The sequence below is a fragment of the Giraffa tippelskirchi genome, chromosome 4 (assembly GCF_054371585.1).
Source record: "Giraffa tippelskirchi isolate mGirTip1 chromosome 4, T2T-mGirTip1v1.2.pri, whole genome shotgun sequence".
In the NCBI taxonomy this organism is placed as follows: Eukaryota; Metazoa; Chordata; class Mammalia; order Artiodactyla; family Giraffidae; genus Giraffa; species Giraffa tippelskirchi.
In genome coordinates this window covers 58,070,731-58,095,338 of record NC_137278.1, presented here as the reverse complement: position 1 = coordinate 58,095,338, position 24,608 = coordinate 58,070,731, and the positions used below count along the sequence as shown (strand labels likewise).

Here is a 24,608-nt window from a genome sequence, read left to right as displayed (position 1 = left end):
AACTAGTTGGTCTAAAGAATCCACTGACACAAAGTCAGCAGCTGACGTGGGGTTGAAGGTCAGTGTCCATGTTCCAGGAACGGAGGTGATCATGCGCTGATCTGAGTAGATTGCTCATGAGTGTTGACAACTGCAAAGCCAGTCTGCAGTTGATGGCAAGTCCTTCTTACAAATAAAACAAGTAGTAATAACTTTATATGCTTGTTTTGTACAAGGAGTGATGTTCCAAGAAATGGGTATTGAAAGTGAAATGAGTCCTTAAATTGGCATTTTCAGCTCCTGGATCTGTGCTGCTAACTTTTCTAGGGGACCAGATATTGTGTTATTCAAACACAGCCCACAGTGACTATGTTTTCAGTGTTAGACTATCTGGAAAGGTTTTTGTTCTTTAACAGAAGAAATGCAATGGGCAGGTGGGACTGATGAGGAACAATTCACTGGGACAACAAAAGTAGATCTAAACTCTGAATTAGCAGCACAAGGTCAATTCCAATCGTAAACTCAATTCAGGGTATGTAGACAAAAAGATCTTCATCTTTAAAAAGAAATAAATAAAATAAAAACTTTTTTTTTTTGTTCTAGAATACTGTCATGAAACAAGGTCAAAACTATAGAACAATTAGTTTCTTTTTAATGACCATTTTAAGAATAATTTAAAAATAGTGAATATTTGTGATATTACCTTTCAGTTTTAAATGCTTTTTAGTAATATTTATTTTGTGTTAATATTCTTTTCTTTTTATGTTTTGTATTATTAAATGTCCAAATCAGAGATTTTTTACATACTATTGAAATAAATAATGTTGTCACCATATATTACAGTACATTATATATTATATATATTTGTTATTATATCTTTTTAATAGAAAACCTGTAAAACTTAGATTTATTCCTAGGTATTTTATTCTTTTTGATGCAATTGTAAATGGGATTGTTTTCTTCATTCCTTTTTCACCATAGTTTGTTATGTGTATAGAAATGCAACAGATTTCTATTACTTTTGTGTCCTGCAACTTTATTGAATACACTGATGAGTTCTAGTGGTAGTTTGGTGGTGTCTTTAGGATTTTCTACATATAGTGTCATGTCATCTGCAGACAGTGAGAGTTTTATTTTTTCCTTTCCAATTTGGATGTCTTTTGTTTCTGTTTCTTGATTGATTGTTGGGGTTGGGACTCCCAATAAAAGTGGTGAGAGTGGTCATCCTTGTCTTGTTCCTCATCTCAGAGGAAATGCTTTCCGTTTTTCACCTTTGACTATGATGTTGGCTGTAGGTTTGTAGTATATGACCTGCATAATGTTGAGCATGTTCCCTTTATATACTTCCTGTTTTGAGAGTTTTTATCACAAGTGGATATTGGATTGTTCAAATGCTTTTTCTGCATCTATTGAGATAAGCATGTAATTTTTATCTTTCATCTTGTTACTCTGGTGTAATATGTTGATTGATTTGTGGGCACAGGAGTGGCATCCTTCCTTCTGTTGTGGGGGGACCCAGTTGCAGGCATTCTGGTGTGGGAGGGTGTGCTCCCAGCTTGGCTGTCTGAGAAGCCCTCTCTTGTCTGGTTGTTGAGGGAATGCTGGTGGGTGGGGCAAGCCTCTGGTGTCAACACTGTAGATTGAGATCCTGGAAATGGCTGCAGCCAGTGTCTGTGCCCTTGGGGGGTCCCTAACTGCCTTCTGCTTCCTTGGGTTGTTCTCCAAAATCAGTAAGTGGGTTTGACATACCTTTCAAACTGCTGCCTCTGGGCTGGGACTCAGAACATGTGAGATTTTGTGCACCACCTTTATGAGTAGAGTCTTAGTTTCCCACAGCCCCCAGCTCTCCTGAATGTCATTGCTGCTGGTTTTCAAATGTGGCATCTTGGGGGCTCATCTTCCTGGTGCAGGACCCACATTGGAAACCCTGACATGGGGCTCAGACCCCCCATTCCTTGGGGACACCCTGTGAGATTCCTCCTGCTTGTGAGTCACGGTGCTGGGGGTGTGGGTCGCGACTCCACTGCGTTTTCTCCCCTCCTACCCACCTCATTGTGGCTCCTTCTTTGTATCTTTGTTTGTGGAGAATATTTTCTGCCAGTGTTCAGGTCATTCTCAGAGATAGTTGCTCTGTAAGCCATGGTAATTTTAACATGCCTATGAGAGGGGGTAAGCTCAGGGTCTTCTGCCATCTTGCCCCCAACACCAGTGCACCTCATTTCATTGCAGCACAGTTGTGTCCTGAGAGAACTCGGAATGTAGACAATGTCCTCATAAAATGTGTGGGTCTGGCTTTGGAGAGATCCAGGGAGAACACTGGAAAGATCAGTTATGTTCTTTCAGCTGCATGTGATACATTAACTGGATGAAAGAGAAATGCTAAGAGGAATCTTTTCAGATTGCAAAGAGAATTTAGAGGGAATACAGTGTCTCAAAGAGTTGCTGAATTGGAAAATGATGGAAATTTGAATTGGAAAAATTGGAAACCTGTTTTTCATCCCCAGTTTCTCTGATCTGCAAATGATTTTCATGGTAAGAAATGATCTCTGGATAAGGATCAAGGCAAAGGTGTGGCTGTAAGACCCTATGTACAGCCATGGGTCTTCAGCTCTAGCATGAAAATTGTCTGGAGGACTTGCTAAAATCCTCCTTCTTTCCTGAGGATTCTGAATGAGTCATTTCAAGGTGGGACACACACATTGCATTTCCAGCAAGTTCTTAGGTGATGCTGCCAGTCTGGAGATTTCACTTTGTGAAGTATTGTCTGCAGCACATTTAAGTCTCTAATAATTAGATCTGATAAGCTAGACAAATGGCTTCTAAGAATCTTAAAGGTGCTGTCCTGTGGTAGTCGGGCATGCCCCAAACAGGAAAGACTGGTCTTCAATTATGGACGTGGTCTTTGGGGCATGGAACCAACCCCAGTAAGATTCCAGAGAAACTCAGAAAAAATACAAAGAAGTGTATTGGTGAAAGTTCTAATTATTTGAAGTAAACGGACAGATACTTACACATGAGAAGAGGTCTCTGGACACTGAAACTTCTATGCACAGAAAGTGACTGAGCAAACTTTGCAGACGCAAACACGGATTATTGTTATGATTTTTTAGGCAAGGAGGACTTCTCAGAGGTTGAAGTCAAAAAACACAGGAGGACAGTGGATTAGGGATGCACTCCTGGAGAGCAGGACTGGGAACGTCCAAGGAACATCACATTCCCCAGAGAAGCTGGCCCTAGATACTTGTCTGGACTGTGTTTGCAGAACGTCCCCAGGCTCTTGACAGCACTGGGTCTCGTTCCCCTGCACCTTGAATGGGGGCGTCTATTCGAGTTACCTTCCCTGAATCTGCACTTGTTCATGTGTGCAGAGCTGACGACTTGTCTGTTTGAATCATGGTCTCTGGATCACGATGGATGTATCTAAGGAGCTGCCCCTGGGGAGCTTCACCCATGTGTGGACCTGACACAGGACAGACGTCCCCAACCGTAACTGAATGCCGCAGATGGGGAGGGATTTACTGAGTCTCTGGGATGACGTGAACATTGCGCAGACACAGAAATACTGTGGGACAAATGGCAGATGGTAGTGGATTGCAGAATGTGACCAGAAGTCCTTGTAATTCACACACACCACGTCCCATTCCAGGCAGAGTCTGTTTCTCTGTCTCCTTGGATCTGAGCTGAGCGTATGTATTGCTGGGATCCACAGGATGAGTGGAGGAGATGTTGTGAAGTTTCTTCTTTTAAAAAAAAAAAAGTTTACTTATTTATTACTTTTTGGCTGTGCTGGGTCTTTGTTGCTGTGTGGGCTTCTCTCTAATTGTAGCGAGCGCAGGCTACTCTCTAGCTGTGGTGCACCACCTTCCCTTGTGATATCTTCTCTTGTTGTGGAGCCCTGGCTCTAGGCCCACAGGCTTCAGGACTTGTGACTCCCAGGCTCTAGAGGCAACTACAGGCTCAGTAGTTGTGGTGCATGGAGTCAGTTGCTCACTGGCAGGTGGGATCTTCCCAGACCAGGGATCGAATCCTTGTCTCGTGCATTGGCAGGTGAATTCTTTACCACTGAACCACCAGGGAAGCCCAGAGGTTGTGGGGCTTCTAGGCTGAAGCCTCCAGAGGTCATGTTCTCTTCATTGTCCTTATGGAACGTACATGCATGAGACAAGTCTGAGCTGGCTGTAGAATAAGGCAGGTGAGGCAGGATGGACTGGTGCCACAGTGACAGTGAAGATCAGGCTCTGCACATGGTGTGAAGTGAGACCCATGGGATGTGGGTCAACCCTCCTCAGCCATCAGGGCAGGTCAGCCATATTGACACTCAACACTAACGGTGATAATAACAATTAACAGGCCTAAACACCAATAGTGGCGGCTTTTAGCAGACATTCACATGTAGTGGGTTTCCCAGGTGGCACTAGCAGTAAAGAACCCACCTGCCAATGCAGGAGGAAAGAAATGGCCACCCACTCCAGTATTCTTGCCTGGGAAATCTCACCGACAGAGGAGCCTGGTGGGCTACAGTCTGCGGGGTCACACAGAGTTAGACAGGACTGAAGTGACTTAGCAGCAGTAGCAGCACATGTAGTAGGAGCTTGATGACCTCATTTCTTCCCTTCAAATCATCTCTGTGATATGAGTACTATTATGAGTCTACAATTTATAAGTGAAAAAACTATAATTCAGGCAGAATAGATAGATAACTCATCCAGTCAGCACCAGCTACATGATTTGTAGGATTCGGTGCAAAACAGAAAGGGGAGTCCTTTGCTTAAAATTATGAAGAATTTAAACATGGTGACAGTGGAGAATTAGACAAAGTGTGGGGCCCTGGTCATGAGTCCGATGTCCACAGAGCCCCCAGCACCAGGTCACGGTCAGTGTAAGAGGCAGGCTTCTGAGCCACGGCTGGCCGACTCCAAGCTGACCATCACCTTGTCAAAATGATCCTTTACCAAAGATGTGAAGTTCTTTGTAGTATGCCAACATGAGGAGGTATTTCCTGAGACTCCCCAGTCACTCTAGAAAAACCTTCCAAACACTAGCCTCTTCTGGACCCAAATTTGCATTAGGTCCCTGCTTCAAGGACTGGGGACAGGATGAAGGGAAGGTTGCCTAATGAAACTCTTCATCTGAAAATGAATTAAAACTCTGTGACTTCCAGCTGTGGCCATGAAATCTGGGCTTCCCTGCCTAAAGTAGAAAGGTGAGAAAAATCAGGCTGTGTCCAAGTTTGATATTGATCTGAGTTGACACTGTCTGCTGCTGGTGCTCATTCTGAGCCTTTTTGAGTGTTTATTGCTGAGTCTCCTCTAAAGCCTCAAATTGACATCACAGGTGTGGAAGCTTCCCCGGTGGCTCAGTGGGTAAAGAATCTGCCTGCAATGCAGGAGATGGGGGTTCGATCCCTGGGTCAGGAAGATCCCCTGGAGGAGGGCTTGGCAACCCACTCCAGTATTCTTGCCTGGGAAATCCCATGGACAGAGGAGCTTGGCATGCTACAGTCCGTATGATCAAAGAGTCAGACATGACTAAATGATTGATCATGTGGGCACACAAGCACCTGTGGAAGCATCTGTTGGTGAACTTATAACTCAGCCTCAGAAACACTCCCTTCTCATGTGCTTAGTCACTCAGTCATGTCTGAATCTTTGCAACCCCATGAACTGTAGCCTACCAGGCTCCTCTGTCTATGGGATTCTCCAGGCAAGAATACTGGAATGTGTTGCCATTTCCTCCTCCAGAGATTCTTCCTGACCCAGGTATCAAACCCAGGTCTCTCGCATTGCAGGCAGATTCTTTATTGCTGAGCCATTGGGGAAGCCCTCCCTTCTCTTACCTGCCTTTATTTCAGCCTCATCTTCAGGAAACACCCATTTTTTCTTTACTTTTTTTTTTTTTTGTGGTCAGTCTTCATGGAAGAAGTGCTGTGCTGCTGTTACAGCTTTTAAATTAGTTTCACTGCCATCGTCAGCTTGGAGATTAGCACTGCTTCTTGAACACCTGATCTGACTTCAGAAATTATTTGCCATCTGGTCGAATACTGAGTAATTATAACAACTTGGTGGCAGGAGAAAAGACAGTTTGCTGAGAGGCCAGATAGTCTTTTCAGAGTTAGGTTGCATTAAATGAAGCTCGACAGAGGTTGAGATGTTTGGATAGCATCACCAACTCAACAGACAAGAATTTGAGCAAACTCTGGGAGATAGTGAAGGATGGGATAGCCTGGTGAGCTGCAGTCCATGGAGTCATGTGGAGTTGGACACAACTGAGTCATTGAACACACACACATGAAGCTCTGCATTAACTTAATGGATGTGCTCCCTTTACTGACTGGAAAGATGCTGCGTTTGGGGAAGCTTATGTGGGCTTCCTCGGTCTTAGTCTACCAGACATCGGGCTGGTGAGAGTTTGGATTCACTGACATCACACATATTCAAATTTTCATCACATATTAAGTCAAGAAGCAGGAGGTGGCTTCTGGCTGACACATGCAGATATGAGACCACCTTCGGTCCATGTTTCCTTGTTAGGAACTTCAACTCACCTGAAATCCAGTCTGTTCAGGGTGGTGAGCCTTGTCCACAGACTATGTCTCCCTGTGAGGAGGTGGTCTTCTGAGGATGTGATAGAAGGAAGGATGCACTCAAAGCTGGTGCATCTTCAGATTGGAGGCTGTTTGGATGACTGACAGGAGAGGCATCCTCAGGTCATGCTTAAGAGCACACAGCTTGGAGCTACCCTTCCTGGAGGGATCCTGCTCTGCCACTTACTACTCTGAGTTCTTGGCCAAGATGATATTCACACCCATCCTCTCATCAGTAAAGCAGGGATGATGACAGCGATTACCTAGGAGGTATGAGAAGGAATGTACACGGAGGCATCTTGTAAGTGCTCAGAGTTGTGCTGGCATAACAAGAGCTGTGTCAGTGTCATTAAATAAACGTGACTGTAGAAAACCCTACCCACTTAAAACATACAACATAGAAGAGTAAATAGCCATTCTTGTTAAGAATTGGATGAGATAGTGTAAGACTTAGATAGATAAGGGTTTAGTAAGTAAAAGCTACCAGGGAAGTGGGCTTCCCTGGTAGCTCAGCTGGTGAAGAATCCACCTGCAGTGCAAGAGACTCCAGTTCAATTCCTGGGTTGGGAAGATTGGCAGGAGAGGGGATAGGCTACCCACTCCAGTATTCTTGGGCTTTCCTGGTAGCACAGCTGGTAAAGAATCCAATGCAGGAGACCTGAGTTCAATCCCTGGGTTGGGAAGATCCCCTGGACAAGGGAATGGCTACCCACTCCAGTATTCTGGCCTGGAGAATTCCATGGACTGTATAGTTCATGGGGTTGCAAAGAGTCGGACACAAATGAGCTACTTGAAAGATGCTCAGTCGTGTCCAACTCTTTGAAATCCCATAGACTGTAACCCTCCAGACTCCTCTGTCTGTGGGATTCTCCAGGCAAGAATAGTGGAGTGGGTTGCCATGCCCTCCTCCATGGGATCTTACTGATCCAGGAATTGAACCTCAGCCTCTCACATTGCAGGCAGATTCTTTATCATCTGAGCCACCTGGGAAGCCCAAGATAAGGCTTTAGGTTTAGGGCACAAAAAAGGACAGGCATCTCATAGGTCCCTAATCCCCCAGGTACTGAGATCAGTTTTTCCTTCATGATTCCAATGTCTTCCTTTGCATTTCCACCCACACTTGATCTTGTCAAGTCCGTAAGTGAGGACTGTGTCATCTGTTATCAGGGAGATGGTAAATACAACTGACAACTTTAAGAGGGGGAAATTCCCCTGAATGACTGACACAGCCAGCCTGGAACTTGCCCTCTTCACAAGGACCCCTCTTAGTGGTAAACTTGGAATTGCACTTGGGGACAGAAGGCGGCCTCCTGCTCTAAGGACAACGACAAGCTGTTGATAACACTGACTAAAACAAGTGACCTACAGTTAACATACTAGAAAGGAGTGTCCACCAGTCAGCACACAGCTAGGTTTGAATAGCACATCTGGCTTCAGTGGTGCTTACTGGTCTGTGACCCAGCAGTGAAGTCTGAGGGCTGCAGCCACAATGGGTGGAACCGGGCAATGGGTTCGTGGTCCCAGCCCTGAAACCTCCGCAGATTTTCTGCTGAGCTGCAACGGATGAATGGATCCCATTCCATTTTATCACCAGGTTGCCGTGTAACAGAAAACTCTTCTCTACCTTAAATACCCTTTGTTGTTGTTGTTGTTCGGTTGCTCAGTCATATCCGACTCTTTGAGACCCCAGGGACTGCAACATGCCAGGCTTCCCTGTCCTTCAGCATGTCCCAGAGTTTGCACAAACTCATGTCCATTGAGTTGGTGATGCCATCCAACCATCTCAACCTCTGTCGACCCCTTCTCCTCCTGCCTTTAATCTTTCCCAGCATCAGGGTCTTTTTTAACTAGTCGCCTCTTTGTACCAGGTGGCCAAAGTATTGGAGCTTCAACTTCAGCATCAGTCCTTCCAATGAATATTCAGGATTGATTTCCTTTAAGATTGACTGGTTGGATTTCCTTGCAGTCCAGGGGACTCTCAAGAGTCTTCTCTAACACCCCAGTAAAAAAGTATCAATTCTTCAGGGATCAGTTTTCTTTATGGTCCAACTCTCACATCCATTTGTGACTACTGGAAAAATCACAGCTGTGACTGCGTGGACCTTTGTTGGCGAAGTAATGTCTCTGCTTTTTAATACACTGTCTAGGTTTGTCGTAACTTTCCTTCCAAGGAACAAATGTCTTTTAATTTCATGTCTGTAGTCACCATCTGCAGTGATTTTAGAACCCCCCAAAATAAAATCTGTCCCTGTTTCCATTGTTTCCCCATCTATTTGCCATGAAGTGATGGGATGCCATGATCTTAGCTTTTTGAATGTTGAGTTTTAAGCCAGCTTTTTCACTCTCCTCTTTCACCTTAATCAAGAGGTTCTTTAGTTCCTCTTCACTTTCTGCCATAAGGGTGTTGTCATCTGCATATCTAAAGTTATTGATATTTCTCCTGGTAATCTTGATTCCAGCTTGTGCTTCATCCAGCCCAGCATGTCACATGATGTACTCTGCGTAGAAATTAAATAAGCAGGGTGACAATATACAGCCTTGACGTACTCCTTTCCAAATTTGGAACCAGTCTGTTGTTCCATGTCTGGTTCTAACTGTTGCATCTTGACCTGCATACGGGTTTCTCAGGAAGCAGGTAAGTTGGTCTAGTATTCCCATCTCTTTAAGAATTTTCCAGTTTGTTGTGACCCACATAGTTAAAGGCTTTAGCATAGTCAATGAAGCAGAAGTAAATGTTTTTCTGAAATTCTCTCGTTTTTTCTATGATCCAACCGATATTGGCAATTTTATCTCAGGTTCCTCTGCCTTTTTTAAATCCAGTTTGAACATTTGGAAGTTCTTGGTTCACGTACTGTTGAATCCTGGCTTGGAGAATTTTGAGAATTACTTTGCTAGTGTGTGAGATGAGTGCAATTGTGTGGTAGTTTGAACATTCTTTGGCATTGCTTTTCTTTGGGATTGGAATGAAAACTGACCTTTTCCAGTCCTGTGGCCACTGCTGAGTTTTCCAAATTTGCTGGCATATTGAGTGCAGCACTTGCACAGCAGCATCTTTCAGGATTTGAAATAGCTCAACTGGAATTGCATCACCTCCACTAGCTTTGTTCATAGTGATGCTTCCTAAGGCTCACTTGACTTTGCATTCCGGGATGTCTGGCTCTTGGTAAGTGATCACACCATCGTGGTTATATAGGTCATTAAGATCCATTTTGCATAGTTCTTCTGTGTATTCTTGTCACCTTTTAACATCTGCTACTGTTAAGTCGGTCCATACCATTTCTGTCCTTTATTGTGCCCATCTTTGCACAAAATGTTTGTTCTCTTGGTATCTATAATTTTCTTGAAGAGATCTCTAGTCTTTCCCATTGTATAGTTTTCCTCTATTTCTTTGCATTGATCACTTAGGAAGGCTTTCTTTAGAACTCTGAATTCAGATGGATGTATCTTTCCTTTTCTCCTTTGCCTTTCACTTCTTTTCTTTTCTCAGCTCTTTGTGAGGCCTCCTCTAACAACCATTTTGCCTTTTTGCATTTCTTTTTCTTTGGGATCGTTTTGATCACAGCTTTCTGTACATTGTTACTAAACTCCATCCATAGTTCTTCAGGGACTCTCTCTATCAGATCTAATCCCTTGGATCTATAAACACCCTTGGAGGCTGTTAATACCAAGTGAATGGAGCCCTTGACTACAGATTTCTGTATTTAAAGAAAACATGCTGTTTTTGCCAAGTTTCCATCCTAACAGATGCTTTCCACGTGAGCTTCATGTTATTTATCGTGGAACCAGTATTTAATTTCTCTGACCTCATTCCATGTTGAGGCAACTCAGGACTCATGGAACCGTCAGGCCAGAGTGAACTCTTAGTGGTGAAAACTAAAGCAACGGTTAATAGAGCACTGACGTTAGAAGAGATATCATGACCTGATGACATAAACACTAATTCAGAAGGATCTAAAAAAAAAGTTCCTTGGCAGGGGTGGCTGCTGCTAACCTTCTCCATGGCCATGTCCAACTTCTCTATGAGACATACTCATTTTCACAATGAGAAAAACTCATTAGGTTTTTCTCCCGGGAGTGGCCAGGAGTTATGATTTATCTTCATCCTTGTCAGACGTCACAGAGGTACTAGGATATTCACAAAAGCAAATGAATAAAGCAAATGAAATTCCAGTAACTTCCCAGAGGAAACTGGAAACCAAACTCCTCAATGAAGAGGCACTAAACTTTTCAATGACCATCTGATCATCTTTGTGTGATGGAGGGGATCTGCTGACATCTGGCTCCTGGCAGGGACAGTGCCTGAAGCTTCCAGCAGACAGTCTGTCAGGGCAGCTGCTGTGAACCGCCTCCCCCCCACCGCAATTTAATATCTTAGTGACAGACACTCTGTATCCTTGTTGGACACAGCTCATCAGGAAAGAGAAGTCACTGAACAAGGGCATAAAAGTACCTCATTGTGGACCAAACGTGTCCCCAACAAAGCTGCATGCTGAAATCCTACCCTGGTGTGATGGTGTTGGGAGATGTGACAGCATTTAGGAGGTGTTGCTGTCTGTGAGTGGGTTGGAAAAGAATTTCCAGACATGAGGCAGAATGAGCAGAGAGTAATGTTTATTAGATTGGGAGACGCTATTAGAACAGTGGGCCAGCTCAAGGGAGAGCCGACCCCTTTTGGGGGCTAGTAGCCCATTTTTTGTAGCCTCAAGACCAAGAAAATGCCTGCTGAAAGGGTGCCATTAGGTGATTGGTTAGGATTCTATAAGGTGGGTAATAGGGTGGGTATTTTACCTATTATGGCATCAGAGAATTGGCTGATTTAGATCCAGAGGCTCATGGCAACTGTTGCTATGGTGCTTGGTCAGTTCCAGAAATTTCTGTCCTGTGACCTTGGTAGAGGGCTCCATACCTGTGACCTTGTATAGGGCTCCACAGGAGGTGATAGGGGTCAACTGAGGTCACAGAGGTGGGGCCCCTGATGAGATTAGCGCCCTTGTAAGAAGAGTAACCAGAGAGTTCATTCTCTCTCCTTCTCTCCTTTCACCACATGTGGCCACAGAGAGAAGACAATCACCTCCAAGCCGTGAAGAGGGTCCCCGGGACCAAGTCAACAGGCAGCCGAATTTTGGGCTATGTCTGCTGTGTGAGCCCCCAGGTCTGGAGAGTTTTCTGATGGCAGCCGTAGCACACTGAGACAGCCACGTTTCAAGCAGAATATCATGGTATGTGATGTTGTTTGTCTGTCTTCATAGTGAGTGATCCTTCAGAAGCAGCACTGGCCGATGGACAGAGCTCAGCAATTGTCCTCAGGATGGACTCCCAGGAGCTGACCTTGAACCCCTGATTGTCCCATTCTGGCTGCTAGAATGTCAGTGGACAGATTCTCTGGCGGATTCACCTCCCACTGTTTTTTTCTTTCCATTATGGATGCTTCTTCATCACAGAGAATATAATCAGTGAAATAAAACAACTCAAATATGAAGAGAATTAGCTTGTAGGCAGCCATGGAAGTTTGTGGGTTTTCCTGTGTGTGTGTGTGTGTGTGTGTGTGTGTGTGTGTGTGTGTGTGTGTGTGTGTGTGCTTAGTCGCTCAGTCATGTCCAACTCTTTGTGACCCCATGGACTATAGCCCACCAGGCTCCTCTGTCCATGGGATTCTCTAGGCAAGAATACTGGAGTGGGTTGCCATTTCCTTCTCCACGGGGTCTTCCAGACTCAGGGATCAAATACACGTCTCCTGCATTGGCAGGCAGATTTTTACCACTGAGCTTCCTTGGAAGCCCATGGGTTTTTGTGAGGGTCTTGATATCATCAGTTGAGACAGTAGACCAGTGGTTAGCAGTGAGGGTTCCAGAACCACTTGGATTCAACTCGTTTCTACTATTTGTAAGAAGTGAAACTGGCAATATTCTCACCTCTATGTGCTTTTGTTTCCTTGTTTGGAAATTGAGGATAGTATTAAAACCTTTCTCTAAGGTGGTTGTGATCCTTGTCAGAGGTAGGGTGTATAAAGCACGGTGTCTGGAACATAGTAAGTGCTCAGTAAACATAAGCCTTTATTACCTCCTTATATTTTATCTATGTTTTATCACGGTGCTGGATGGGAAAATAATCATGCTGGAGAAAGCCATGCTGCCACTCATAATTAGCTCTTGAATCTATGGCACCAACATTTGGAGGCCCGCTTGGCGCAGATCACAGATGGGCTGTGCTTATATATAGCAGCACGTGAAATAGAGCAGGAAGAAAATTTGCTGGCGATAATGATGGCAATTAAAATTGCGGTGATGTGCTAACCAGCACAGTGCTGTTAGAGTTGCCCAGAGAAAAAAGACAGCAAGAAAGATGAATGGTTTGCAAGAGACAAGAAGAAACACTGAAAAAAAGAAAATTCAGTGTAAGTCTGGGCAGTGGTGACTTGTTGTTCAGTTGCTAAGTCATGTCTGACTCTTTGCGACCTCATGGACTGCAGCATACCAAGCTTCCCTATCCTTCACGATCCCAGAGTTTGCTCAAGCTCATGTGCACTGAGTTAGATCCCTCTGAGTCTATCTGGGGTGAGCAGGAGACTGCAGGGCCATATCTCCCCACTCCTGAGTGAATATGAATCTTTTAATGGTGTGCTCTAAGGGTAGATGCTGGGAAAGATTGAAGGCAAAAGGAGAAGGGGGCAATAGAGGATGAGATGGTTGGATGGCATCACTGACGCAATGGACATGAGTTTGAGTAAATGCTGGGAGACAGTGAAGGACAGGGAGGCCTGGCGTGCTGCAGTATATGGGGTCTCAAAGGGTTGGACATGACTCAGCGACTGAACAGGCAGACAGATGGGTAACCGCCTGCTGTGTGCCCTGCCTGTCATTTTTTTCCTTAAGTCACTTTAGAAACAGCCTACAAAGGAATCTCCTTGTTTCTCCATATCCCCTAAATGCCAGACATGTCTCTGCAATCCAGAGACGACAGCTGCTCTTCCTCCCCTTCATGCCCCAAAGCAAAGATAATCTGCTTGCTATTCTAATGGATCCGATGGTAAGACACCCTTTCTTCTTGGACAGGTGCAGTGAACAAAACATCCTTAGCGAGATGCACACACAATGAGAGATTTATCTGTGCAAAGGGGATTTAGTGATTTCTAAGGAAGATATAGCTAAAAATAGATAAACCAGATGACTTGATCCTGAAATAGTTCACAAAATTTCTGTTAGAGATCTGCTACATGAAATCTTTTTACTGATGTTGTTAAAATGGAACTTGCCAATGCTTCTTTAATTCCCTTCCCTTCTGTTCCTCTGGAGGAGGCACTGGTGAGCTATGAAGAAGAAATACACACAGAAGAGGGAACAACCTAAACAGTACGTGAGATGGATGATTCCTCCATGGATAAATGGAGATTATTTCTGGAATAACTTACCAGCAGAAAATATGGAGCAAAAATGAAACATTATGGGCCAATCATGTGTGTGTATGAATGGTAGGGCTACTGTACGTAGCCAGTTGGGCTCCCCTGGTGGCTCAGTGGTAAAGAATCTGCCTGCCAGTGCAGGAGATACAGGTCAGAAAGATCCCCTAGAGGAGGAAATGGCAACGCACTCCAGTATTCTTACCTGGAGAATCCCATGGATGGGGGAGCTTGGTGGGCTACAGTCCTTGGGGTGACAAGGAGTCGGACACGAGTGAGTGACTAAACAATAACATAGCCAGTTAATATTTATGTAATCTGAACACCTAAAGAGAAATCAGATGATGGAGTAGAAGAACGTGCGCTCATCTTCTTCTGCAACAACACCAAAATTGCAGCTAACTGCTGAAAAACCATGACAGGTAATCTGAAATGTTCCTGCTACAAAGACACCTAGAAATGTTGGATAAAATGAAGTAAATATACTTTTAAATGCAAAGGGGAATTTGTAAGAAAGTAAGAGAAATTCCCCAAGACTGATAGCAAGGAGAAAACTACAATTAACATGTCAGTAGGTACTGAACCAAGCTGCCCTGTGGATTTTGCTAATCTCAGTAACCAGGAAGCATGCATTTAAATGGGCATAAAAAGTAAACCATGTTCCTGATCAAGATGGGAGGTTGGAACTGAGAATCCTGCATTCAGTTCAGACCTTGAAAGGACAACCTCCCATGGAAGCCATAAATACAGATGGATTGCTATTTGATGAGACAGGAAGTGGGGAAGCGCGTTTATTCTGATTTGGGTTTGGCATGAAAAAAAAATCCATAGTGTCCCTGAGAATTTGTCATCACTAGTGTCCCTTAGAGATGGGTTTAAAGTTTGAATTCATATTAATTTAGGATCCCAAATCTCCCAAATGAAAAATAACAGAAAGACTGGAAACATCACTGAGGTTCCTACAAAATCAGATGCATAATTTATTTGGAGTAATACCTTCTTCATGCAGGTGGCATACTATTCCCACAGATATATACTCAACTGAAAATGTGTTCACAATCTAGAATTACAAAGCCTGGGAGGATGCAGAGCCAGTGGGCAAGAACAACACAGGCAACAAATATCCAGAGATAGCACCCCCAGAGTTTCAAGTCATAAAAACAGAAGGTATAAAATAAGCATGTTTCAAAATAACAAATTAAAAAAATCATTAACAACATGAGAAATAAACAACAAGATACTATCAGCTGGGATCAGGCATAACTGAGAAGAAAAATATGTTTTGACACCAGCAGATTGGTTTTGAAATTCCTCCACAGTCCCTTTGTGTCTTGGACTGTCCATTAATCTAATTTTTGGTCTAAACTGACTGGTCTGTAAGACATCCTCTTGATTTTCCCATCTAGGTAGAGACGAGGCTTCCTTCTTATTATTTTGAGAGGCCGACACTGCTTTTGCTCTTGGTACCCACTTCTCTCAGATGGTATCGAGGATTGACAAGGGAGGCAGCTGTGAGGGCTGGCGGGGATTTGGAGCCAGTGGGCTAGATTTTCACCTTTGATCATCACTAGCCGCTGCCACCGGGCTTGCTAGTTTTGCATCCCACCAACAAAAGGACCTGAGTCACTAGCTGGTTTATTACCCTCTCTTATACAGTCAGTTCCACTTTCAGAAAATAGATTTCATTTGTACAATCAGAGTTCTCTGTGAAATGTAAGATTAAAAGCCAGTACAATTATGGGACTGAAGTCTGTTTATCATAAAGCACGATTTTGGGGCAGATTAGGGTCAGAGAAAGGACCAGTAGTGGTGGCTGGCAGAGTCTCCAGGCATGGATCACCCATCAACCCTACTGCCTTATAGACCGTGCCTGGGGCTCCCCTCCAGGCAGTTACCTAAAGAAAGTTATTGGAAATCAAAGCAAATCCAAGTAACTTTCATGGGGGTGAAAATTAACCGGCAGTGATCTTGTAGACACACACTTCTTTCAGGACGTCTTACTGTACCAATCATTCTGGGAAAAGGAAACAAGAAAATCATGTCCTTTCGCCACCCGTCTGTAATTAAAGCATTCAGTCCTGTGCTTGGGGACTGGCTGCTATTAGCAGATCTAAAAAGAAAAGACTGTGAAATCACATCTCAGATAGGAAGTTGGTGTTGGATGACAGGACACCTTTTTCCTGCCTGAGAAAATGACACTTCTCAGAGATGTGCAAAGACATGAATTGTCTCAGGGAGTTACTTCCTGAGTAATTGCTGTCTTTGTAAGAGGTCAGCCTGAGCATCTTTGAACAGACTCAGTAGTGATGGGAGAAGACAGAGCGTAGAGGGTTCAAATGAAGTCAAGGCTGTGTTTTTGAAGTGTGTTTGTTTAGGGTTTTTCAACAGTGAATTGCTGATTTGCATTAGTAAGCTTCAAATAAAAGTGTGTGATGAGAGGACACTGCAGATCATGTAGGGGGGAAATTGCATCTTCTTCTTTTGTATGGATGTCAGTTAACGCTGTTTGAAAAAGTGTTGTTATTTTTTTTAAGATGCTGCGTCTAAGTGAGGCATCTAAAAAATGATATAAATGGACTTATTTCCAAAACAGAAACAGATTCACAGACTTAGAGAATGAATTTATGATTACCAGGGAAGAAGAATAGGGGGAGGGATAGAGTTGGGAGTTTGAGATTGACATGTACACACTGCTATTGTATATGAATATGTTAAAATGGATATATATATAAATATGGATAACCCACAGGTTAAAATAGATAATCAACAAGGACCTACTGTATAGCACAGGGAGATCTTGTGTAAAGGCCACGTAACGGGAAGACCTTAAGAGGCAAGGTTGTTGTTGTTGAACTGGCAAGGTTCAGTTACTAAATCGTGTATGGTTCTTTGTGACCCCATGGACTGTAACACTCAAGCTTACCTGTCCTTCACCATCTCCTGAAATTTGCTCAAATTCATGTACATTGAGTCAGTGATAGGCAAAAAGATATGAAACTGGAAGATGAGTCCCTCAGGTCAGTTGGTGTCCAAAATGCAACTGGGGAAGAGTGGAGAAATACCTCCAGAAAGAGAGCTGAGCCAAAGTGGAAACCACACTCGGTTATGGATGTGTCTGGTGGTGAAAGTAAAATCTGATGCTGTAAAGAACAATATTGCATAGGAACCTGGAATATGAGGTTCATGAATCAAGAGGCAAGGAGACAAGGGCGTCTGGGGAGTCATGTCAGATATGTACACCTGCTGGTGACCTTGTGAGGTGTCCTCTAGGGTGAGTGTTGGCACCAGTGGCTGCTGTCAGTCTTGGGTCCAGGAGACCACTTGGCCACACAGATCAAATGTTGAGGCAGCTGAGCTAAACTCTGGTCATGTCCATGGAAACCAAGACATAAGCACATTGATCTACTAGAGAAAATTCCACTGGGTGTTACTACCCTCAATGATGTGCTGTCCTTGCATTTTTTTTTTTTTTCATTCACCTATTGTTCTCCCAAGAGTATCCCAGGATAGAAGACCTTTATCACATTTTCTTAATGACAGTGTCTTGTGAGGACGGCTTCCTCTTTCTTCTCTTCTCTTCCAGGGTCAAATGACTGGAGTCTTCTTTCCAAGAGACAGCAGGACAGTGAACTGGAACAGGTTCCAGTAAGCTGATTTGCTACCTGGGTTCAAAGTCATTCATAAGAAAACCTCTGCGGAGTTACAAGAACGCAGACTCAGGGAAAAAATGTGGTAATGCACTTTCTAGCCACTGCCTGGCACCTAGTAGAAATTTAATATTCTTTTAGAATCATGTGGACAAATTGAAGATACAGTTAATCAAAAAAGCTCTCTCAAAATGCGACTCTTTATATTCTGTGAGAGTAAATACGTCTTAAAAAAATGAAACAAAAACAAAAACCCGTAAGTAACAAGAGTCGTTTCTTGTTCCCTGACTCCACATGTGTGACATTTCTGTGGTCAAAGGTTATGTGGGCTGACGGATCTGCTGCCAGACAGGAGGGTGGAAGGTCTTGGTCTCGGCTGTTACAAAATGTCAGAACTGACGCATCTCCAGAGAGAATTTTGAAGCAAATGCAAAAAGAAACTTTGCAGTTATAAGGTTTAGAAAATACAAAGACCCTTGAACTCACACAGTTTCATAATCTTGAGATCCAAAATGGTTCTTCATAGGATGCAATTTATTTATTTATTTACTTGAATGTGGGCCAGGTTTTTCAAGACTTTATTGAATTTGTTACCATATTGCTCCTGTTTTCTGTTTTTGGTTATTCTGGCCTCAGGGCAGGTGGGATTCTTGCTTCCTGACCAGGAGTGGAACACACAGCCCCTGCATTGGAAGGTGAAGTCTTAACCACCGGACCACCAGGAAGGCCCTATATGATGTGATTTAGAATATAATTTGTTTTGTCAGAGTACTTCATACCAGTTGCTGTTTTCTTTTTAATTTATATTTCTTTAATTGAACTTTCTCCTTCTGAATCCTCCTCAGCCTTCAAACTCTTACACAGGAGAATGAATTCGTACCTTCTGATGGTACAAGAGAAGCAGCTCAATGGGACCCTCTTCAAGTCAAAAATTATTGTTCAGTCTCATTTTTTATCTTAAAAGTTCATTTGAATGTAGTATACTTTTCCCTGAAATACCCCATGTTTGTTTTAGTAGCAATGTTCTAAATTACTTGTCATCCAATAAGATGGGGATCTTAAAAATGTCAGGATTCTCCTGTGGTTGCATGTTTGGCACCCTCTTTGCCACCAGCAAAGCTGAGCAGCCAGGAAGGATTCAAACCCCAGAGTAACAAGCAGAAAAGAACATGGAGAGTTGACCAGTGTAGGGAACAAGATGTTCTGTGGCGTCCAGGAAATGGTTCTGTGTGTCTACAAAGCTGATCTCTTGCCCTCTCCCAGCTCTGATGGCCCCATTGAAGTCAGGGTGTACACCAGTTCCCGCTCTGCCCCCACCATCTGGTCCCTCCACCTCCCCCTGCACCCCAGCCTTCATATCATCTGCTGTGTAACCACCTGTCATCCACACAGGGTGAAGAGGAGAAAGGGGTGGATCTGGAGTAGGTCATGACTCAGACCTGGTTCTACCACCACCTCACTCTAAAGCCTTGAGGGAATCACTTCCTTGATGTCTACTTCTCTCTTTGGTAAATTAGAGGCTGGGATTGGATTAATATATATGATCTCTCCCATGCCTAGCTTTTATGATTTCCGCTCTCTGGCTTAAGACATTGTAGCCTCTGACACTTCTACAAACTAGTGTGAGTGCTGGGACTCCCATGTAGGTGAAGGGAACACCTAGCTTTATAAACATAAGGAGAGGCACCTGAATGAGTGGGCATTTAGCAGATTTACACACAGAATAGAAACCAACAATATAAATATGTGAAGCAATATCCTCTCCAGAAGGCAAAATTTGAAAACATATTTTCTGACACCATCATTTTTATTTGCACTTTGGCATATAGAGTAATTTCACATGGTCAGCTTTGAAAGGTCTCCAGGAAAAATGTGAAAGAAAAGGGGTTCACCTGATCAGAGAACCAGAATGTTTTTCTAGGGACTGGAAAATACTGGTTGAAATATTTGGCAGAAGACCGCCACTGCAGGTGGTTGGAGAATGTGTACATCAAGTTCCTCTAAAGAGATGGGAGGGAGGGAGGCAGGGAGAAAGGGAGTGTTAATGTTCCGGAAGCCGATGTCATTTTTTTAAAAGAATTTTTGTGTTTGTTCTGGATGTGGACCACTTTAAAAGTCTTTATTGAATTTGTTACAGTATTGCTTCTGTTTTATGTTTTGGCTTTTTGACCGTGAGGTATGTGATCTTAGCTCCCCGACCAAGGACCGAACAGATCGACTGAACAGACCGAACCTGCACCCTCTGCACTGGAAGGCAAAGTCTAAACTTGACTACCTGGCATTCCACACGCACCTCTTTGATTTATGCTGAGCTCACACGCTCAGAGGCCCAGCCACACCCAGGTCCAGGAGTCAGGCTTCATCATGTAGATTTGTTCAGCCTGCCCAGGCTGTGAGTATTGTGATGACTTCTGAACTTGCAATGAAAGAGGGCAACCTCTCACCCAGTTTTGTCCTTTCCTCCGAGACAGGTGAGTTTCCTTAATCATGATCATATGATAAGTGACCTCAGAATAGAACCAGAGCTGAGAAGTTGATGAAAACATTTCCCCTGTCCCATGAAGGGACTGGGTGGGGTGTGAGTGACTGCCTTCCTTGGCAGCATATTAAAGAGCTCTTCGCTTTCAGCCAGAAAGTGTCGCAGAGTTCTAACACCTCCTAATGATTAATTAATCATTGTTTCATCCACAGCTCTTAGACCAGTGGAGCCCACACAGTGCCCCGACTTCCGTTCAGTGAAATACTGCCCGTGACATTTATTACTCGCATTAACAGTAATTTACCCTTCATTAATCAGAGCAGTCAGTTACAGTACTTCTCAATCATATACAATACTTACTTTACTAGTTGGCTGGAATATTTTATTCATCCATTAGCCTCAGAAGCTCTGCAAACAGCTTGTAAATTCAGACAGGGTCTTGGATCCTGAAAGTGCAGTGCCCTTTTTATGGCTAATTTATGGCCCATGTTTATATTTGTGCCAAGACTCAAGATTTCTCACTGATCAAGGTTTGAAATATGCAACCATAAACTTTGTTTTTATACTGGTCTGTGAGATGGAAGAGCCTCTTGATGAGGGTGAAAGATGAGAGTGAAAAAGCTGGCTTAAAACTCAACATTAAAAAAACTAAGATCATGGCATCCTTTTCCATCACTTCATGGCAAATAGATGGGAAAAAAGTGGAAGCAATGACAGATTTTATTTTCTTGTGCTCCAAAATCACTGTGGACAGTGACTTCAGCCATGAAATTAAAAGATGCTTGCTCCTTGGAAGGAAAGCTATGACAAACCTAGACATATCACTTTGCCAACAAAGTCTGTATAGTGGAAGCTAATGGTTTTTCCAGTAGTTATGTACAGATATGAGAGATGGACAATAAAGAAGGCTGAGCACCAAAGAACTGATGCTTCTGAATTGTGGTGCTGGAGAAGACTCTTGAGACTGCCTTGGACTGCAAGGAGATCAAACCAGTCAATCCTAAAGGAAATCAGTCCTGAATATTCACTGGAAGGACTGAAGCTGAAGCTGAAGCTCCAATACTTTGGGCACATGATGTGAAGAACCGACTCATTGGAAAAGACCCTGATGCTGGGAAAGATTGAGGGCAAGAGGAGAAGGGGGTGACAGAGAATGAGATGGTTGAATGGCATCACTGCCTCAATGGGCATGAGTCTGAGCAAGCTCCAGGAGACAGTGAAGAACAGGGAAGCCTGGCTTCCCTGCAGTCCATAGGATAGGGTCTCAGAGTTGGACATGACTGAGCAACTGAACAACAATAATGAATAGGTTTGTTTTATATGGTCTGGATATGCAGAGTGGGTTCTTTGACATATCCTGCAATTGTATGAGTAATTGGAACAGGTAAAGCATGAAAATTTACTTGGGATTTATTAGAAAAGAGGCAATTTTAGCTCTTTGTTCATAACTTGAAAGTGGAAACTGTGTCTTAATGAATCCAGATGGTGAATCACATAACCTTCAGAAAAGACATCCTCTAGGTTATGGGCAGGAGGACCAGGAATTTTGAGGCCTAATCCTGAATGGCAGCTATCTTATTTCTCCAGAAAATAGTCTTAAACCCTTACATCATTTGATTTTACTTTTTGGCAAAGTAGAGATGTAACTTTAAGTGGTTGAAGACAAGGAGACAGAAGGTAATGAGGATAAATCATGAAACAAGATACAAAATGTTTCATAAAAAAGACCAGGCTGGTTTGGTGAGGTTGTTTCCACTTTCCAAGATGCAAACAGACTTTTTGTTGTGTTTATTAAAGAAGGAGTCGAGGGACATCCCTGGTGGTCCACTGGTTAAGACTCTGCCCTTCTACTGCTGGGGGCATGGGTTCAATCCCTGGGCAGAGAACTAAGATCTCGCCCATCAAAAAAAAATCCCATTGTGGCCCAAATAAATAAAATTTTAAAAATTGAAAAAAATTATAAAAAGAAAGCGTTGAGTGTGTAAAAATGGAGTATGGATGAAGAAATTATCTAGAACAAGTTTTCGTGACACCATCAGTTTTACTATCAGGCACTTGACTGATATTTAATCTCTGTGCTTCTCTAAATTGATGTTTACTTAACATCCTCAGAGTGCCTGGGTGTTTGTGAACTACTGCCTGAAAGCCACAGAGATGGATTTCAGATTCCCTGGATTTGGCTTTGTTTGTGATGTTCCTGTTTGTCCCCTAAATTATTAAAGCACACACAGGCAACACCCCTAACAGTTTTGTCTAGCTTATGAAACTGACGTTCTTTTGGAACTTGCTGTCTGATAAGACCTTCTATCTGGCTCAGATGTAAGTCTCACAGACAGCCCCAACCTCAGATCAGCTCAGGTTTTCTGCACGTGCAAGTGAAACTGAAGCAGAAGATCCCTTGTTCGATTTTGACACCACAGCTTACTAAAGAACAAGAAGGAAAGCCAACTATAGCAGTGATGCATTAATAACTGCAGGATGATGCTACACTTAGAGTTTTTCCAAAAAAAAACATACAAAATATATTTTTTATAAGAAAGATTAGGTTTCGGATGCAATTTCAAAACATCCTGATTCTGCTCTGCATTAGGCCTGCATCGAGTCCCAGAAGCAAAATGTATCCTCAAGGGTTTGACAATCTTTCTTTTTGCTGTAAGCTGTAATACATCTACTTCTTAACCCAAGCTCTGCAAAAAAAACAAAAGGAAGAAAGAAATAGGAATCCTTGGAATTCTAATAGTAATCTGCTTTCTACATTCTTTAGAAAAGGCTCTAAGTTAATACTTTTCTTACTGCTATTAATCATGCTGATGTATTTGTGTTTGGGCTTCCCTGGTGGCTCAGACAGTAAAGCGTCTGCCCGCAATGTGGGAGACCTGGGTTCGATCCCTGGGTCAGGAAGATCCCTGGAGACGGAAATGGCAACCAACTCCAGTATGCTTGCCTGGAAAATTCCATGGACTGAGGAGCCTGGTAGGCTACAGTCCATGGGCTCGCAAAGGGTCGGACACGACTGAACGACTTCACTTTCATTTGTGTTTACCCTCAATTCATTATAATCTATCTTCAGCACTTTTGCTAAATCTGTGGAAGGACAGATATTTTTATTGCACAGATGAATTAGGTATTATTTTCAAAAGCTGAAGAATACGCCTGTCTTGCTATCTGCATATTCTTCACTTTTTAGGATAACTCATATGTTTGAGAAACTGAGAAATAAAGCAGGATATATGATAGTATCATTTGCCACAGTCCATCAGTTTCATTCTTAAATTTTCTAAAACATAGGTTTTACTGGTAATTATGCTTATGGGTGTTATAATTTTGACTATGCTTCATTGTTTTAGCAACACAGATCTGAACTCTGTTCAGTATTTTTCCTCGACAGAAGCATCAGTTCTTGTCTCATTTTCCAGGACGTGAGTACTGTTCCATTTCATCTCAGGACTCCAGGGATGGCTTCCTATTCTCTTTCCTGCCCCTCTACAATTTTCCCTTCTCAATTTCCACTCGCAGTGTATTATTGTGCCAGTAATGGCATAAATCATGATTTCTCCCCAAGATCTTTTTCTGTTCCTTTACATGAATAACTTTATCACTTTTTAAGTATTCATGAACTGATGTATCAATCGGTCATCAAATATTTATTGAATTTTCTTACGAGCTCAGCACCTTGCTGGAATTTTACAAGAATATAACAGTATTTCATCTTACTCTTTCTACTCATTTTCTATCTCTGGGTGCTGTTTGTTATTTTTGTCTGATATTATAAGTACCTACCTGTCATGGGTTGAGTACTAAGTACAGTGGAATAGACTTTCTCTCAACCTTAAGCTTCATAGCTTCTAAGTCTTCCTGGTTTTTCTTTGCACATTTTCAGTCCCCCCCTTTTGTCTGTCCCCCTTTCTCTCATATTTTCTGGCCACAAGCAAGGTTTCAGGTGCCCCCTTGTCCACTGAATGTAACTTTTGGTCTTTGGACATTAATCATCTTCTGTCTCGAGCTCCTGGAACACTACTTGTTGGGACAATGCTATTGCTTCAGAATTTTATTTAATGTCCAATTATACCCATCTAGTTTTTCCTATGATTCTTCTGCTGTCGTACTTGAAATGGAATTGGATGAATCAGGCAAGGAATAAAATGTGTATGTATGTGTGTGTATGTGTGTGACAGAAAGAGACAGAGAGACACACAGAGAAACACAGACTGAGATAGAGAAAAACTGAGAAAGAGAGAGGGGAAAGAGGGAGGGAATGACAGCACAAATTGACTTGACTTGTATTTGTTGCTCCTTAGAGACTCAAGATGTGTGTATCTGTAGTTTAGTCAATGTTTTTGCATTTATATACGTGCATGCTAAGTCACTTAAGTTGTATTTGACTCTTTGTGACTCTGTGGACTGTTGCCCTCCTGATTCATCTGTCCATGGAATTCTCTAGGCAAGAATACTGGAATGGATTGCATGCCCTCCTCCAGGGGATCTTCCTGGCCCAGGGATCGAACCTGCATTTTCTGAAGCTTC

General features: G+C 43.0%; 2 long non-coding RNA genes across 2 annotated transcripts; one reads left to right on the top strand and one right to left on the bottom strand.

Annotated features, from left to right (window-relative positions):
* Positions 1-2,579: 2,579 nt before the first annotated feature.
* LOC145544489 (uncharacterized) lies at positions 2,580-11,718 on the bottom strand. Its single transcript, XR_014081454.1, has 3 exons — positions 11,351-11,718; positions 5,816-6,825; positions 2,580-5,169 (listed from the first exon to the last, which is right to left on the bottom strand). It is a non-coding gene; the product is annotated as an uncharacterized LOC145544489 (long non-coding RNA).
* LOC145544488 (uncharacterized) lies at positions 11,395-22,788 on the top strand. The gene is made up of 3 exons (XR_014081453.1): positions 11,395-11,497; positions 11,619-11,781; positions 17,542-22,788. It is a non-coding gene; the product is annotated as an uncharacterized LOC145544488 (long non-coding RNA).
* Positions 22,789-24,608: the final 1,820 nt, after the last annotated feature.